This window comes from Urocitellus parryii, unplaced genomic scaffold, assembly GCF_045843805.1.
Source record: "Urocitellus parryii isolate mUroPar1 unplaced genomic scaffold, mUroPar1.hap1 Scaffold_48, whole genome shotgun sequence".
Classification (NCBI taxonomy): Eukaryota; Metazoa; Chordata; class Mammalia; order Rodentia; family Sciuridae; genus Urocitellus; species Urocitellus parryii.
The window spans coordinates 318,342-334,861 of record NW_027554049.1 but is presented as its reverse complement, the minus strand read 5'-3'; positions in this window follow the sequence as shown (position 1 = coordinate 334,861).

The window sequence follows — 16,520 nt, the reverse complement described above, 5'->3', positions numbered from 1 at the left end:
AGTTCAAACCAGGCAGGAGGAAGGTGCTTCAGCATGTGTCCCTGGGTGGGTTTCTTGGGGCCTCAGTTTCCTCCTCTGTTGAATGGGTGCCTGGGAAGGTGAGCAGCTGCCCTTTCCTGGAGCATATTCATGCAACAGCCTCTCTCTGGCCTTAGTCCTGCTGACCAGTGGGGATGTCTACCTGCAGGGTGGCTGAGGTCCCCTGAAGCTGATATATTTGGATGAACCCCTGGGCCCCATGGTCTTTACTGGGGTAAATCACCACTCGAAACATACTGGTGGCTGGAATGTAGGTCTTGAGCAGACTGCAGGGCAAGACACTGTCGCCCAGAAGCCTAAAAACACTTTGGGGTGTCCACCACTCTTGCTAGGCCAGAGTCAACCTGTGTACCTGCTGAGGGCTGTGGCCAGGTCCCCTTAAACCTGTGCAGTGACTGGCTGCCTGCATAAGCTTGTTGAAGCTTCTCTGGCTGGGCAGCTCAGGCTCTGGGTGTGATGGGGGGTTGGGAACCCACAGATTGACCATATAATTTCAGGAAGCACTGTTAAGACCTAGGTGCTTAGGGTTTTTGGATGTTGATGCCAAAGTAGTACTTTCATATAAAGGTGCCTCAGCAGCTTCTACACTGGGATCCTGATTTGTGCTGCCTGGTGACCCCCGACTCCTACCCAAATCCTGCCGAGGCCCAGAGAGATGGGGCCTGGCTGTGGTGGTGGAGAAACAGAGGTGCTGACTGCACAGTGAGTCAGCAGACAGCAACTGCAGCCCAGCCCTGTTCCAGGCTCAGCCTCCTGTAAGGGAATTAGGGGAGATTAGGTACTTGAATCAGAGCACTGGGAGCTGGAGGGTTGCAGGGAACATGGATCCAACTACTACATCCTGGGCAGCAGAGACAAGAAACTGGGGGCTCTGCAGGGTACATGGTGACGACCTCTGTGTAGTGGGGTGCTTGTGTCTGCCCAGGTGGAAAGCGTCAGTGCTTCCTCCTGTCATTCTTAGGCAAGACCCTGTGCAGGCAGGAAGTCTCCTCTCTTGTACTGGGTGCTGGCTGGGGCTCAGCCTCAGGCTGACTGAGGCTTCTGACCCCTTCCCAGCCCAGAGCTGGCAGAGCTATGACAGATCTGTGGAGTGACCAGGCCACTTAGCCCCAGACTAGCTCGAGACCCCAGGCTGTTCCAGGGGACATTGCTGACCTTGCCAGCCCCAGCTGGCCAGGATCCTTCAGCTGTCCTTTCCAGCCATGTCACTGTCCCACTCTCGAATCTCCCTGTTCCTACTTGGGCCAGAGACTTGTATGAGGAGGGCAGGCAGCAGATGGGCACTGTGAGCCAGGGTGTGGGGTCTGGAGCAGCTGAGTGGGCTTGGAGTGCTTGTTGGCTAAGAGGAGCCTGGCCAGCTGGGGGGTTCCTTTCCTTTTCTTCTGCTGCTGAAGAATGGGGTCAAGGGGATGTGTGGAACCCCACAGAAAAGGTTAGGGATAAAGGATGTGGGCACACCTGGAGGAGGCTCAGAGCAAAGCTGGTTGTGTAAATAACTGCCACCTGTGGTACACAATGGCATCCACAGTGGGAGCAGACAGAAAACTGGTGCCCACTGGGGGCCTCTAAGGCCCAGCCTGCCTGGCCTCCCCCTCCTACTGCCAGGGAAACAGCCAAATTGGAGTTTTAGACCCTGGTAGCAGCAGTGTGTGGCAGGGGATGGCACTCACGGGCAGCGTGGCCCAGGTGCACTGGGTAGGTCTGTGGGGAGAGCTATCAGAAGGCAGAAGGCCAAGTGCCAAGTTGCTGGAGAAGCAGGGCTGCCTGGCTGCTGGAGGAACCTTAACTGGGGAGACTGGAGCTGAAGGGGAAGGGAGAGGAGATGCTTTTACAGTTAAAGAGCTCTGCACTGCTGGGCCATGGTGCCATCTGGCCAGGCTTGGTGGGTGGGGTAATGTGCAGGACAAGAAGAGACCCCTGGGGAGGAAGCACCCCGCCTTAAACTGGGTTCTGCAGGTGGCACTGAGGAAGGGAGGGGTGTAGGTGGGGCATGGCGAGGGGCTCATCCCAACACCACTGGGACAGTCTTTCCACTCCTTCACAGGTCCTCAACATTGCCACCACCATGGATCACTCCTTCAGCGGTGCACCGCGCTTCCTGACCCGGCCCAAGGCTTTGGTCGTGTCTGTGGGCAAGGACGCCACACTGAGCTGCCAGATCGTGGGCAACCCCACGCCACACGTAAGCTGGGAGAAGGACCCGCAGCGGGTGGAGGCAGGCGCACGCTTCCGTCTGGCCCAGGACGGCGACATATACCGCCTCACTATCCTGGACCTAGCGCTTGGCGATAGAGGGCAGTATGTGTGCCGCGCGCGCAACGCGATTGGCGAAGCCTTTGCGGCCGTGGGCCTGCAAGTGGACGCTGAGGCCGCGTGTGCTGAGCAGGCACCACACTTTCTGCTACGGCCTACGTCCATCCGCGTGCGCGAGGGCGCTGAGGCCACATTTAGTTGCTGCGTGCCGCGGCTCGCCACGACCGGCTGTGAGCTGGTCCAAGGACAGGCAGCGCCTGGGTGCACCAGACGCCCCCCGTGTACACGTGGAGGAGCAAGGCGAGGCGAGCAAGCTGCGCATCCGGGCGGCGCGACCGCGGGACGGTGGCACCTACGAGGTGCGGGCAGAGAACCCGCTGGGTGCAGCCAGTGCTGCTGCCTCGCTGGTGGTAGAATCAGACACGGAAACTGCCAGCCCACCTGGGGCCTCCACGGCAGCGCTCCTGGCTCACCTGCAGCAGCGACGTGAAGCCATGCGCGCAGAGGGCGTCCCGCCTCACCACCTGGCGCGGCACCCACATCTGCACGGTGACAGAGGGCAAACACGCGCGTCTCAGCTGCTACGTGACGGGTGAGCCCAAGCCTGAGATCGTGTGGAAGAAGGATGGGCAGGTGGTGACAGAGGGACGGCGACACGTGGTGTATGAGGATGCACAAGAGAACTTCGTGTTGAAGATTCTGTTCTGCAAGCAGTCGGACCGCGGCCTCTACACCTGCACGGCGTCCAACCTCGTGGGCCAGACCTACAGCTCCGTGTTGGTGGTGGTGCGAGGTGAGGACCATGGTGCCAGGTGGCGGTCCCAGCGAGAAGCTGCCTGCGCGCAGGCAAGGGTCCTCCCCGGTCCCTGTGCCCACCTCCTTTGGCCCTAGCCGCCGCTGCCATAGGTAGCCCAATGGCGCAAGTCGCTCGTGGAATATAGACCAGAGTTGGAAGTCTGGGTGGCTCTCGCCTTTCACAGGTTTTGTTTCTGATTTGCATAATGCAGGGGCTAAGATCCTCCGTCTTTGCTGATTGTAGGGACCTGCTTTCCACCACAGCAGTGCAACCCGCCAAGTCCCTGCCCCTCTCCCACCGCACTTATCCCTACCCTGCCAAGACCCCTCCAAACCTCACCATTTCCGGAACTTTAATACTTAGCCCACTGTCTTTCCCTTATCACGTTTTCCTTGCCAAACCCCACTTCCCCACCTTTATCCGACATTGCCTCTTCCCCATTTCTGGTCCCCATCCCCTGGGACCCCCTGCCCCCAGCCATCCTATATCCTACACCCTTTTTACCCCTTCCCACCTCCTCCATCTTCTTCTGTCTCCGAATTCTGCCCCCCCCCCCACACACACACACTTCTCAACTCCCAGATCCCAACTCCTGCACTCTGGAGCCTCCTGTCCTCCGGTATCCTCCGGCCCCTCTCACCAGCCGGTCTCCACAGAGCCTGCCGTGCCCTTCAAGAGGCATCTGCAGGACCTGGAGGTGCGGGAGAAGGAGTCTGTCACGTTCCAGTGCGAGGTGCCGCAGCCCACCACCGAAACTGCGTGGTTCAAGGAGGAGACGCGGCTGTGGGCGAGCGCCAAGTACGGCATCGAGGAGGAGGGCACCGAGCGCAGGCCGACAATGCACAATGTCTCGGCTGACGACGACGCCGTGTACATCTGCGAGACCACGGAGGGCAGCCGCACCGTGGCGGAGCTCGCTGTCCAAGGCAGGCGGTGGAGGGCGGGGAGGGCAGATTGCACCGCAGGTGCGCACAAAAGGGGCGAGGATGGGGCCGGCACGGGATAGAGCGGATGGGGGTGGGGTGGGGGGAACCACCTGATGGGACAGAGCCGGACTGGAGTGAAGGGGTGGGAAAGTTGGGGAGTTGGGGAGGGGGTGGGAGGATTGGCCTGGCGGGGGTGGGCAGGGGCAAGTCAGGGGCAGGATGGGGAAATTCGATGGCGAGCCAGTATGCTGGCCGCCGGTAGAGCTAGGGGCAAGGCTGACTAGCCTGGGCTCTTCCCATCCCAGGGAACCTGACGCGGAACCTGCCCCGGAAGACAGTGGTGCGCGAGGGGGACACTATATCTTCTTTTACTTAATTAACACATAGAATAGATAATATTGGAAATTCTAGTCCAAAGCACAGCTTGATAAATGTTGATGGGGTATTTTATATAAAACTCTGATTCTATATAATTGAAGATAACACTGGCTTTTCTAATAGATAAATCCTCATATACAGTGAGTCAGCACAATAGAAATTTATCTCTTGCTCATGTTACTGTTTCATGATGATTTTTATCAGTTAAACATCTTCCTCGAAATCATTTAAGGACAAAACCTCATTCTGTCCCATGATTTTCCTTTTCCCTTGGGCTATCCACACAGCTGTTTCCATTCAGTGGCGGGGGGGGGGGGGGATGAAAAAGGGATTAAATTTGGGAGAATTTTATGGCATCCTGGAAGTGCAGCAGTCCTTACACACACATTCCACTGACTCAAACTCAATCAGCTGGCAACATTAATTGCAAGGGAGTAAAAAAAAAGGATGTGGTGAGCATCTATCCAGTATTTGCCCAAACTTCTATACCTGAAATGGAAAAATGTTTTCAAACAGTCTGATTTTGTTCCATACTACATAAGTGTACCTGGGAATAAATCACTAACATTGCTGGGATTATGTACAAGATTTAAATATGGAATGTGAAACTTAAAGTATTGATAAGAGATATATAGATTTTTAAATAGAGCAAAGTGGTGGGGAAATTTTTTTGAATACTCATTGAATGGCTTTTAGTTTAGACAATGCAAAAAAAATGGAGTTTGTTGGACAAAGTGACCTTGACAAATAACTTTTGGTTAGGTAGCATTCATTGTATAAGAAAATTAGTAAACTAGTAAACTGGCTTATTAGAATGTTATTTTAATTAAATATTTTAGTGAAAAAGCTGTTTATGGATTGGAGAAAATCTTTGAAAATCACATATCTGATGAAGGTTAATATGTAAAAGAACAATCCTTACAACCTGATAGCAGAAAAAAACAATGGGCAAAGGTCCTGAATATACATTTCTCCAAAGGAGACATAAAAAATGTCCAAAAAGTATATGGAAAGGTGCAGATCATCACTAACCATCAGGAAATGTAGACCCACTATGAAGTATCACCAAAAAGTCCTTAGGATGGCTGTTCTGAAGATAAGGGAAGTATTGGTGAGGATATAAAGAAAGGGAAATGTTGGTGGGAATTTAGATCAGTTCAGGCATTTTGGAAAATGGTTTGGTAATTTCTAGAGAAATTAAATTCAGGATGACCATATGACCCAGATATCCCTCTTCTGGGTACACCCAAAGGAAATTAAATCACTACTTCTTGAAGATATTTGCACTGCCATGTTTATTGCAACATTATCATTAATAATAGCCAAGATATGGAAACAATCTAAATGTTCCATCAAAGGATGAATAGATAAAAAGAACCGTGTATGTGTGTATATACTCAGTTGTATATGCACATAAAAATACACAATGGAATATTTAGTAAGCTTTAAAAAAGGGAGATCCTGTCATTCACTACAACATGTCTGAGCCTGGTGGAAATTATGCTAAGTGAAATAGCCAGACATAGAAAGAAAAATATTACATGATTTCAGTTGCATGTGGTATCTTCTTTTATTAAGAAATTAAAATACAGAAATAGGGACAGAGTGAGGAGAAGGGGAATGGGAGACATAGATCAAAGATACAAACTATCAGATATATAGGACTGACATTTCCAAAGGTCTAATGTATATAATGAGGACTAAGTTAGTCATTGTTTTTGGAATTTTTACCAAATGAGTAGATTTAAATTGTTCTTGCCATACACAAGAAATAGGTAACCATGTGAGATGATGGATATGTTAATTCACTTCACTATAATAACTAATTAATTAGCTATATTTTATCTTAAAACATCATGTTGTATACCTTTAATGTATGCAATAAAATTTATTTTAAAAAAACAAACAAGAATATTTTAGCTCTCTTTTTTCTCCTTACACAGGTGATTAAAGTGTACAGTGAAGATGAAACCAGCAGGGCTTTAGAGGTACCCAGTGACATAACAGCCTGAGATGTTTGCCAGCTGTTGATCCTGAAGAATCATTACATTGATGACCACAGTTGGACCCTTTTTGAACACCTGCCTCATATAAGTCTAGGTAAGGATACAGAATCATAATATTGCATCATTTTTTGTGCCCTGTAGGTCATGTGACAAAGATTTTCTTCAGATATATAAAAGTAAACAAAAAGGAATATGATCAGATCTTTTCTTTACTTTTTATTTTTCATTGTTGGTGATTAGTCAAGAATATAGCACCAAATGGAAACAAGAATAGAAATATTATAAATATAGCATTGTTCCTTGTTTAAATAATGACATATCAGAATTTTAGAACTAAAACATAGAGTTTAAATTGTATTCTTCTTCTTCTTCTTTTTTCTTTTTTTGGAAGTGGGATTGCACTATGTTGCCCAGGCTGATCTTGATTTCCTAAGCTCAAGGGATTCTCCTGCCTCAACTTCAAGAGTATAGGTTCACAGAGCCATACCAGCTCTGAGTTCAAATTGAAGGAAAGATGATTTCATAATAATCTTTGGAAACACAATTAAACTTTTTTTGAGAAGTTGACAAAGCAGAATGTTATTTGGACTATTTTTTATGTTGATGGCAGTATGGGCAATTATAAGTATCCATAGTAGTTCTCTCCGCCCACCCCATCATCCCTCCTTTCTTTTTTGTTTTACTCTTTTTGTGGTGCTGGGGATCAAACTTAGGGCCTTGCATGCTGTCTACCAATGAGCTACACCCTCAATTCCCAATTGTCATTCTCTTTTTGGGGGGAGTGGAGGGTACTGGGGATAGAACTCAGGAGCACATAACCACTGATCCGCATACCCCAGCCCTATTTTGTATTTTTTTAGAGACAACAGCTCACTGAATCACTTAGTGCCTTGCTTTTGATGAGGCTGGCTTTTAACTCATGATCCTCCTCCCTCAGCCTCCCCAGCCAGTTGGATTATAGGCGTGTACCACTGTGCCCAGCTTGTCATTCTCTTAATAGTGTTGTGCACTGTAGATTTTACTTGAAAATTTTAAAGAACTCCTTTATATTTTGAAGATATAAAGATTAACCTTTTCAATTTTTAAAAAATTTTATTTGTTCTTTTAAATTGTACATGACAGTAGAGTCTATTTTGTCATATTTATACAAACATGGAGTATGTCTTATTCTGCTTCAGATGCTAGTCTTGTGGATGTACACAATGTTGAGTTTCACTGTGTTCTATTCATATATGTACATAGGAAAGTGTCGTCAGATTTAAACCACTTGTCTTTCCTATTTCTATCCTCTATCCCTTTACTACATTCCCCTTTGTCTAATCCACTGAACTTCTGTTTTTTAATTGGAAATGAGGTTTTGTATTATGAACTCTGGAGAGTTTTTAAAGCTTCTTTTAATAAGTTATAAAGAATTCATTACTCAAGGGATACAGGATTCGACAATAGTTTTATTCCCTGTTTATTTTTAATGGCATTGATTTAAAAAAATGTTTATAGATAAGTAGATGAGAACGGAAGGAGTTTGTTATGGCAATTCCATTCAACTCTTTGAACTCTATATTAGTTTCCTGTGGTTGCTATAACAAATTATCACAAACTTTGTTGCTTAAAATAACGGAAAATTTACTTTTAGACCTCTAGAGATATGAAATCAGTAATAGTGGGTTGAAATCAAGGTGTCAGCAGGCATGTACTCTGGGGAAGATACATTCCTTGCCTTTTACAAATTCTGGAGGCTGTCAGCATTCCTTGGCTCAAGGCTGCCTTACACTAATCTCTGTCTGTGTGCCTTCTCCTCTTCTATCTGCACCAAATATAATCCCTCTTTCTTATAGGGTCCCTCCTAGATAGTCCATGAAAATCTCATTTTGAAGATCTTAAATTTGATTACATCTGCAGACTTTTTTTTCTTATTCATAAAAGATGACATTCACAGGAATTCAGATGGAGTTATTTTGGGGGTCTATTATTCAGCCTATTGCAAATTCCTTCTCATTATACATTAAAAACGTTTAGTAATACATCATCAAAGTCATTTAAATAACTTATCATTCACAGCTCAATTACTTCCTTCAATTTTTTTGAAGAATTGTGAAAGAATTTTATAACTAGTCATTAGAGTCATTCGCTTTCTCATCTGACTGCTAGTATACAAAATTGTCCCTTTGTTTGATAGGTTCCAGAGTTTACACCCCAGAGAATTATTTCCAAAGAAAGGTTCTAGTCAGATGAGAGATTTGCCATTCTCTGATAAAACAGAATTTTAAAAAATGATATTGGCATAAGTGTGCTCTTAGGAGGATTCATATTGAAGAGACCCTTGTGAAGTGGATGTACCTCATGCTGCCTGCATTCCCTAAACCCTTAAAAAGTGTTGGTAGACTTCAGGTTTTATGACTGCTGTCCTGGGACATGTCAGAAACCCCAGGAGAGGACAGAGTGAAACCTGTGGAAGAGAAGTTAAAATAGTTCCACAGTCTCCATGGGGATTTGGAACCTGAGCACCTCTGCAGTTGACAGCTGATGAGTTGCAGCAGTGCCAGCTGATCATGACACCTGAGTGAGGATGGTTATGTACCTGCCAGCGATCCTGCGTTCTGAAGCAGTCTGCAGTGGCCAGCTCAGCTCCCTGCATCCTAGGACAGAGAAAGCTCACTGTGTATTTTCCTCATTGCCCTTTATGACTAATTTAACTTCTCTTTGTGATAATCAATCTCACAAACTATGATGCTCTCAAAAGATATCTGCCATATCCCAAATTATTTAATTTACTTATACTGACAAGAATATAGCTTTTATTTAGCATCACATATAGCCATAGTATCTCATCCTCTTTTCTTTGGAGGGGAACTTTAAAATTATTCTTTTGGTTATAATCACTACAATTTATCCCTAGCAAATAGCTTTGAAGTTCAATAACATAGATCTGCTCTGCAAATTGAGTAGCAGTTTTCACTGAGAACACTGAAAATTATTTATACTAAAGAATGAAATATACAAGTCTTTTATTGGAAAAACTTAAAATGGAACATTGCAAAATTAATTTGAGCTGCATACCTAATTTAAACATATAATAATATCAATGTATTTTTCCATTACTATGTTTTCTAGAAGTTGCTGAAATAAAATCAAAGATTTGAGCATAATATCTCTTGGTTTCATCAACAATGCTTTAGACCAAACAATGAGAAGGAATTTTAGTTCTGGCATCTTCTTCTTTTTTTTGCATTCATATTATATATTTAAGCAAAACAGTTGCAAACATAAATTCTACCCAAATGCTAACATATATAATATTACACAGCCTCCAGTTCTTTGTCTAACAGTGTAATAGGAAAATAACCATTATGGAGGTGCTGTGGTTTTCCTGAACACCAAATATAAACAAATATGTTTTTGAAATTTTTTTGTTGTTATTGTTTGTGCTTTTGACAAACCTATAAATACTCTTACAATATATATTTAATCAAGTAATGGAAATAAGAAACATTTTTTTGCATTTGCATATTAAAATGAATAAAAAGAAGTAGAATGAGGTTATTTTTTCTTCCTTAAATATGATATGCAGTGACAGATATCCTTTGTCAATAGAATGACTCCTGATTCCTCCCTATAAGTCTTTAATGAGTGCCCTTGATATAAAGAACCAAAGGACAAACTCTTTGCCAAAAGTTTTTTTACTAGCTAGTTAGCTCTGCATGTTATTCAGGAGACATCCTTGACCTCTTTTGGACCAAAGTGATAAGTTTTCCATTGATAAAATTTATGATGCTGGAGACCAAACCCAAGCCCTTGTGCAAAACAGAGAAGTACTCTACCTCTGGCTACATCCTCAACCCTAAAAAATATTTTCAAATACAAAAATAAAACAGTTCACTGTAAATAACTGAGAAATAAACAATAATCTTAAGAATTAAACATAATTATCCATAATTTCACAACACTGAAATAACTTCTGTTAGCATTAAAAATGTCTTTAAATAGTTTTCCTATTTTAACAAACTCTCCTTTTGTTCTCACTTTCGTAGACTGCTTTCTTTTTTGTGTATGTGTGCATAAAAAAAAAACCTCGAGTGTCCACCCCCCATTTTACTTTATAGATTCCATTTAATGTAGGAACATAGGAACTTCCCCAGCTTCCCTTGGCTGTCCTCCATAAACAGTTTAGCAAATATTTACAGACAGGTTTATACTGACTTTTGTATAGTTTTGTAGATCCTGGAGACAGTATGTCATGGGGAAAGAAGGATAAGAACATTAATATTTGTTATCTCTTAGGTGTGGGTAAACTCCAGGGAAGGAAGATTGGGTGAAGAACAGCAAGTGGAAGTGGGTGGGAGAGATGTGCTTTAAATAGAGGCATGGGAAGACCTCCCTGAGAAGGTGGTGCTTGAGTGCAGACCTTAAGCACACATCAAGCAGGCCAGAGGGAGATTGTTGTGGATCTAGGATATGGGAAATGGAAAGGGCCCAAAGTGGCAATGTGCTTGTATGCAGGAAGCAGCCCAGAGGCCAGTGTGCCTTGAGTAGTGTCACTAAAGTGGAATGTTATGGCATAACACAGCAGAGAGCCACCAGAGGACCAGATCCTATAGGATCTCATAGGCATGGAGTGGCCTGGATTTTATCCTGAGAGAGAAAGCAATTAGGGGTGTGTGAGCCCAGAGAGCAATATGATCTGATTTAGTTTAATATATACTTCTGAGCTGGAAATGTAGCTTCGTGACAGAACACTTGCCTAGCATGTGTGAGATTCTGGGCTGGATCCACAAAAGAGGCCAGAATTAAAATTTTGACCCTTGGAGGATAAGCAAATTTGCTTTGCTTTTACAGCAAACTGCCTGTGGCTTATGGAAATTATCCCTGCCCCTCTTTATCATTTGTGCTAGTTGTGCATGACCCATTGTACTCCATTTACATGTATTCTGCATATTTATGAAATTTAGTGATTTTGAGCTATCTTGAGACCTTATAAGAAAGAACATTTAGATTTTCAGAATAGAAGAGAGTTGAGAGTTTTTCTCTCACTCCAGTTGGTCAAAGCTCATGTTCCTAGGATTATGTGGTGGGTTTGTTTCTGTATCATTCTACATCTCTGTCACTCAGGCATACTGTAATTTAAATCTTGAATTCCAAGAACGTTTTCGCATAGCCTTTCTTTCCAAGGTGGTACTGAAGTTACTAAGATCAAACTGAGCCAATCTGGTTCACTTTAAAAAAGGCTGATAACTTATTTTATCTGAACAACACAAGAAATCATGTTGGAAATCACCTGCTCTTGAATTTGTATAACTTAGTAGAAATATTATGTTTGGAACTTTGAATGTAATAGCAACCTGTCATATCTTCTGGTCATAATTATTAATATATACTTCTGAGAATTTTTTTTTTTGGTGCTAGTGCTCAGAACCCAGAGCCTCATGTGTGCTAAACTCACACTGTGCCATTGAATATCCCCCATTCTGATTTTTAGAATTTTAATAGGCAGAATAAATCATTGAAAGCAACTAAATACCCTGATTTTGTTCTCTGAATTTCCTAATTTGAGTGCATGTTTTACTGTGACTCTAGATGTACACAGTATTTTATAGACATTGAATTTTTTGACTTCTCACTATTTGTTTATGACAAATATTCCACATCCCCAGTTCTCTCCAGTCAAAAATAGCCATTGAATTTTTAATGTCACTGTATCAGCAAATATTTTCCCTTCTTTTATATTGTAATATACCAGATTTTGTAACTGGTGTGCTTTGCTCAAAAACCACTGGATGTCACTATAGCTCATCAGATGGAGTACTCTTTTTTTTTTATAATCACTGTAAGAGGAACTTGGTGGGGGAGTCGACTTCAGCTTCAAGTCCTATGGAACTTAATGGGATCCATGTTTGTCATGCTCCCATATTGATTCCTAATTGAAGCCATGGTACGAAGCAGTGGCAATTAGTACATACCTCTAGCACATACCTGTAGACTCTTTGGGAAAAGGAATTAATTGCATTTTAGTATTATTGCTAGAACAGCTGAGATTTCCATTGTGGATATCATTGTGGAGTGGCTTTAATAAGCAAAATGAATGACTGGAGGCTTTTAATCAAACTGTTTTTATGTGTGCAGCCACGTCCACGTGATCTCTTTAAGACAAAAGCAATGTACAGTGCAGGGAGGGGACAGTTCACTGCTGCCTGCTTTCAAGTTGATTCTTCACATTTTTTTTCTTCTTAACAAAATAGGCAGTGTTTTCTTGTTTTCTGGGGCTGATAGGTTGCTGTGCTTTCTGTGCTGTGTATAACTTACCAACTCTCAGATTTGTGATCACCGTTATCACCAGCAAAAAAAAGTCCTGAAGCCTTTAGGACATGTGGCATATGGCTTCTGTATAGTGAACTATGTGCCCTGACCTTGCAGCTTTTAAAAGACCATAGTGTCCTGGTAGCACATGTAAGGCTGGAAATGAAAAAATTCTTAAGCAACAAGAATTTGAAGTGCTCTGCCTGCATGTACCTCCTGATTCAGCCAATTTTCCTTCTTCGGTTCTCATAGCTTCTGCTGCTTGAGTTCAGATCCTACCAGTTCTCTCCTCAGGATTCTGTTCCTGGTTCTCATGCTTCTAGTAGTATCAAGGTTATCTCTCTGAATGCAGATCTGATTCTCATGCCATATGGGGCCAAGTTCTTCTGTGGGCCTTTATAGTACCTTGTGACCTGCCTGCCCCTTGAAACTGCAGCCCATGTCACATCTAGCCTCACTGTTTGTAATTCAAGAACTGCCTACAGATTTCTGATGCACTGAGGTTTCTTCTCAGTGTCCTTGCTCCTGCTGTTGTGATTCCCAGGAGTCCCTTTTCTGCCCATGTTTATCTGACTTACTGCTATGCATTTTCCATGGCTTAGTTATTTCACCTAGCCCTTTCATAAAATACCTATAAAAACAAAGTAAAAATGAAACCTTCAGTTGTTCAGGGTGAGTGACAGCTAACATAGTACCACAGTCTGAGGAAGTTCAAAAGAAAAAAGCAGTTGGGAGCCTCTTACACTCAACCTATCATAGTCACCTTTTCCATCTGAGAGCAAGTAGGGAGACACATCTACCTCCTTCACAGATATGTCTCCCCCTAGATGCACACTACAGGTGCTCTGAAGCTATTTCTTGAGATGATTAGCACATTTGCTGGAACCACTTTTTCTCATACATCCCTTGGGAAATTGCAAATCCTGAAAAGCAGAGAGAGATATAGGAGGCATTAGGAGTATTGGCAATATTTTGTGTCCTGGGAGGTGCTGCTCCCACAAGTACATGCTATCTGCAGGAGTGGGAAACAAGTACTTTGGATAGGAATTAGACATTAGGCTATTCAAAGCAAATTATTTACAATATCAATTAACCAGGAAAGTGAAGCTTAATGGTATATATAATATAATGTTATAAATTATTGTATATTCATGAGCTACAACATTATTTATCATATAGCTTTTGGTTATGTTTTTGAAGTTATTCTTTAAACACTGATGTGGGAAAATATACAATTTGTAATGATGATTAAATAAAAATATCATATAAAGTATATAATGTTTTCTAAATTTTATGAAAAATGTACACACATACCCTCTTGTAGAACCAGAGAAAAAGACAAGAGGCGGTTATTCCTGATTGATATATTTAAACATGAATTGTGACTACCACTTTTCTTTTCTCTAATAAAAATGTATTCTTTTAGTAATAAGAAAATAAGAAAAATAAGAAACAGAGACAATTTTAAAATAAAGAAATTTAAAAAGACTTAGCTAAGTTATCTTCCTGAAGCCCCAAAGTGGGCCAAATTCTATACCATTTCTTACAATGATCTTACTAATAATCATATTATTAAAATTAGATAGTAATTCCATGGGAACAAGGACTCTGCATTACATACATCTTTGAAATTCATGGTCAAAACAAATAAGTTTGTTTTGAACTAAGTTGTACTAAACTGTAAAATATTTATATCAAATAATTTAAAGAGTCAGGCGCAGTGGCACACACCTGTAATCCCAGAGGCTCAGGAGGCTAAGAAAGAGAATCGCAAATTCAAAGCCAGTCTCAGCAAAGCAACTCAGTGAGACCATGTCCCTAAATAAAATAGAAGATAGGACTGGGGATGTGACTCTGTGCTTGAGTGCCCCTGAGTTCAATCCCTGGTATCAATAATAATAATAGTAATTATTGTTATTATTTAAAGAATGGATTGCAAAAATACAGAAATGGAAGAGGCTTAGAAAGGAGGCCAAAGAAACCACATGACATGCCCAGCTGGAAATTTACTCTGAATCCTTTAAGGATGCACTGGATAGCTTGGAATATATGGAAGCTGTTTATAGAGCTTCTGATATTTACCCACTCATCTTCAGATAACATATATGCAAACATTTTGTGGAGAATAAGGCTTTCTATGAATATAAGTGGTGACTTTGGGGTCTGAGTTAATACAAAGTGTATTTCAATTCACTGGAGAACCAACTACAGGGCTTTTATAGTCATCAAGCCAAAGTGTCACAATTTTCCTATTATCACACTTGGGGAGATGAATCTGGCAGTGGCAATTTTATGGGAGATCCTGGTGGTATTAAGTAGTATTCTTAGGTTAAAGAACCTTTTAGAAATTGAGCCCTGTTTTATTCTTTGCTTCTTCAGTTTTTATTTTGCTTGGTCAGAGGCTGTTCATTTTTATCTGAAAATAAGATTGACAAAAACGTTTGTAGTTTCTACCCAGTGCAGAGAAGTACAAGGACCATTTGTCTCCTGGAGTTTCCTGTAACAAAGATATACAAAAGAATTGTTTTCTGGGAGAATTACAGGTAAAAGCCACTTTTGTTTCTTCTCTTATCAAGTGATGAGAAGAGTAGGGACTCAGGTTTCTATTTGAGCCCCATGCTGTACTTTCAGTAGATTCAGCAAAGAAATCAAGGCAGAAGATCACAGGTGAGCACTTTCCATTCTTGGAGGATTGAGGTTTTTTTAAAAGACTTTGAAGTTAAATCAACAGTTTCAGAAAAAACTTATCTTTATTCTTCTTTACCTTCTTTTATTTTTTAGAAATAAAGTTCCTGAAAATTAAACAGAATTACACATAATTATTATTATTTGGTACAGTTTTTTTCAATTGCCATTAGACCTCACTGATATATTTGAAACAAAACTAAAATTTAAAAACAGTATGAAGCTTTTGTTTTTGTTTTAAAGAAGCTGTTTAAACTCTTTGAAGCTTTTCTTTCCTTTTCTGCCTCTATAGTTGCTATTTTTAAGTAATTTAAGGAGACTTTCTTCCTGTTTTTCTGTCTACATATATGTAATATTTGATAATTATAATTCACTTTATAATGTCTGGAAAATAATTTCAGAAAAATGTTTAAAAATAGAATTAATTAATTATTGATCAGGTAGTTAGGGGTAGGAAATATGAGGTTAGGATTTAAATGATTAAAAATGTGTATTTAAAGTTTTAATAATGTTTTGATATGGTATTTTAAGTGAACTTCATGAAGTTTTCAAGAAATAAAGTATTTAAAACAATTATGTTGAATTTGTGTGAAACTTACCTGGGGTCTTTTCTCAAATGCTAATAACTCCATGTTTGAGTTCATCTTGGTTTTGAACTTTGCAGTAAAGAGCCTCTAGTTGTAGGATTAATTTGTTTCTTTTTGGTATTTAGAAAAATACATTGTAAGTTTCTTAGTAGGATTACTTAATAGATTAAAATTTGTTTGCATTTATGATAATGCTAAAGGATGGTCAAGAGAAAGCTTATTGGCTGGTCCACCACTTTCCTTAGTTCTTGGTAATGATATTTTATAGCCAGGCCTGGGCAAGAAAAAGCTGGTGACCAGCAACTTTTCACTTTCCCTTTAAGTGTTTTCCTTTTCTGGTAAAGTAATCCACCTCATCATCTTGTACGTTCCTATTGAACTTTCTGCGTATAAAGGCCTGTATTTAGATAGCTGTCTTTGTTAAATAACAAATACTATTTTTAATGTAGAATGTGATTTACTGATAATCAATTATGCCACCTGGGTTTATTGGGTTATTATAGTCTTAATACTTAATGTCATGAGATTGCTTGGGGGACAATATGTGACAATGCATCCA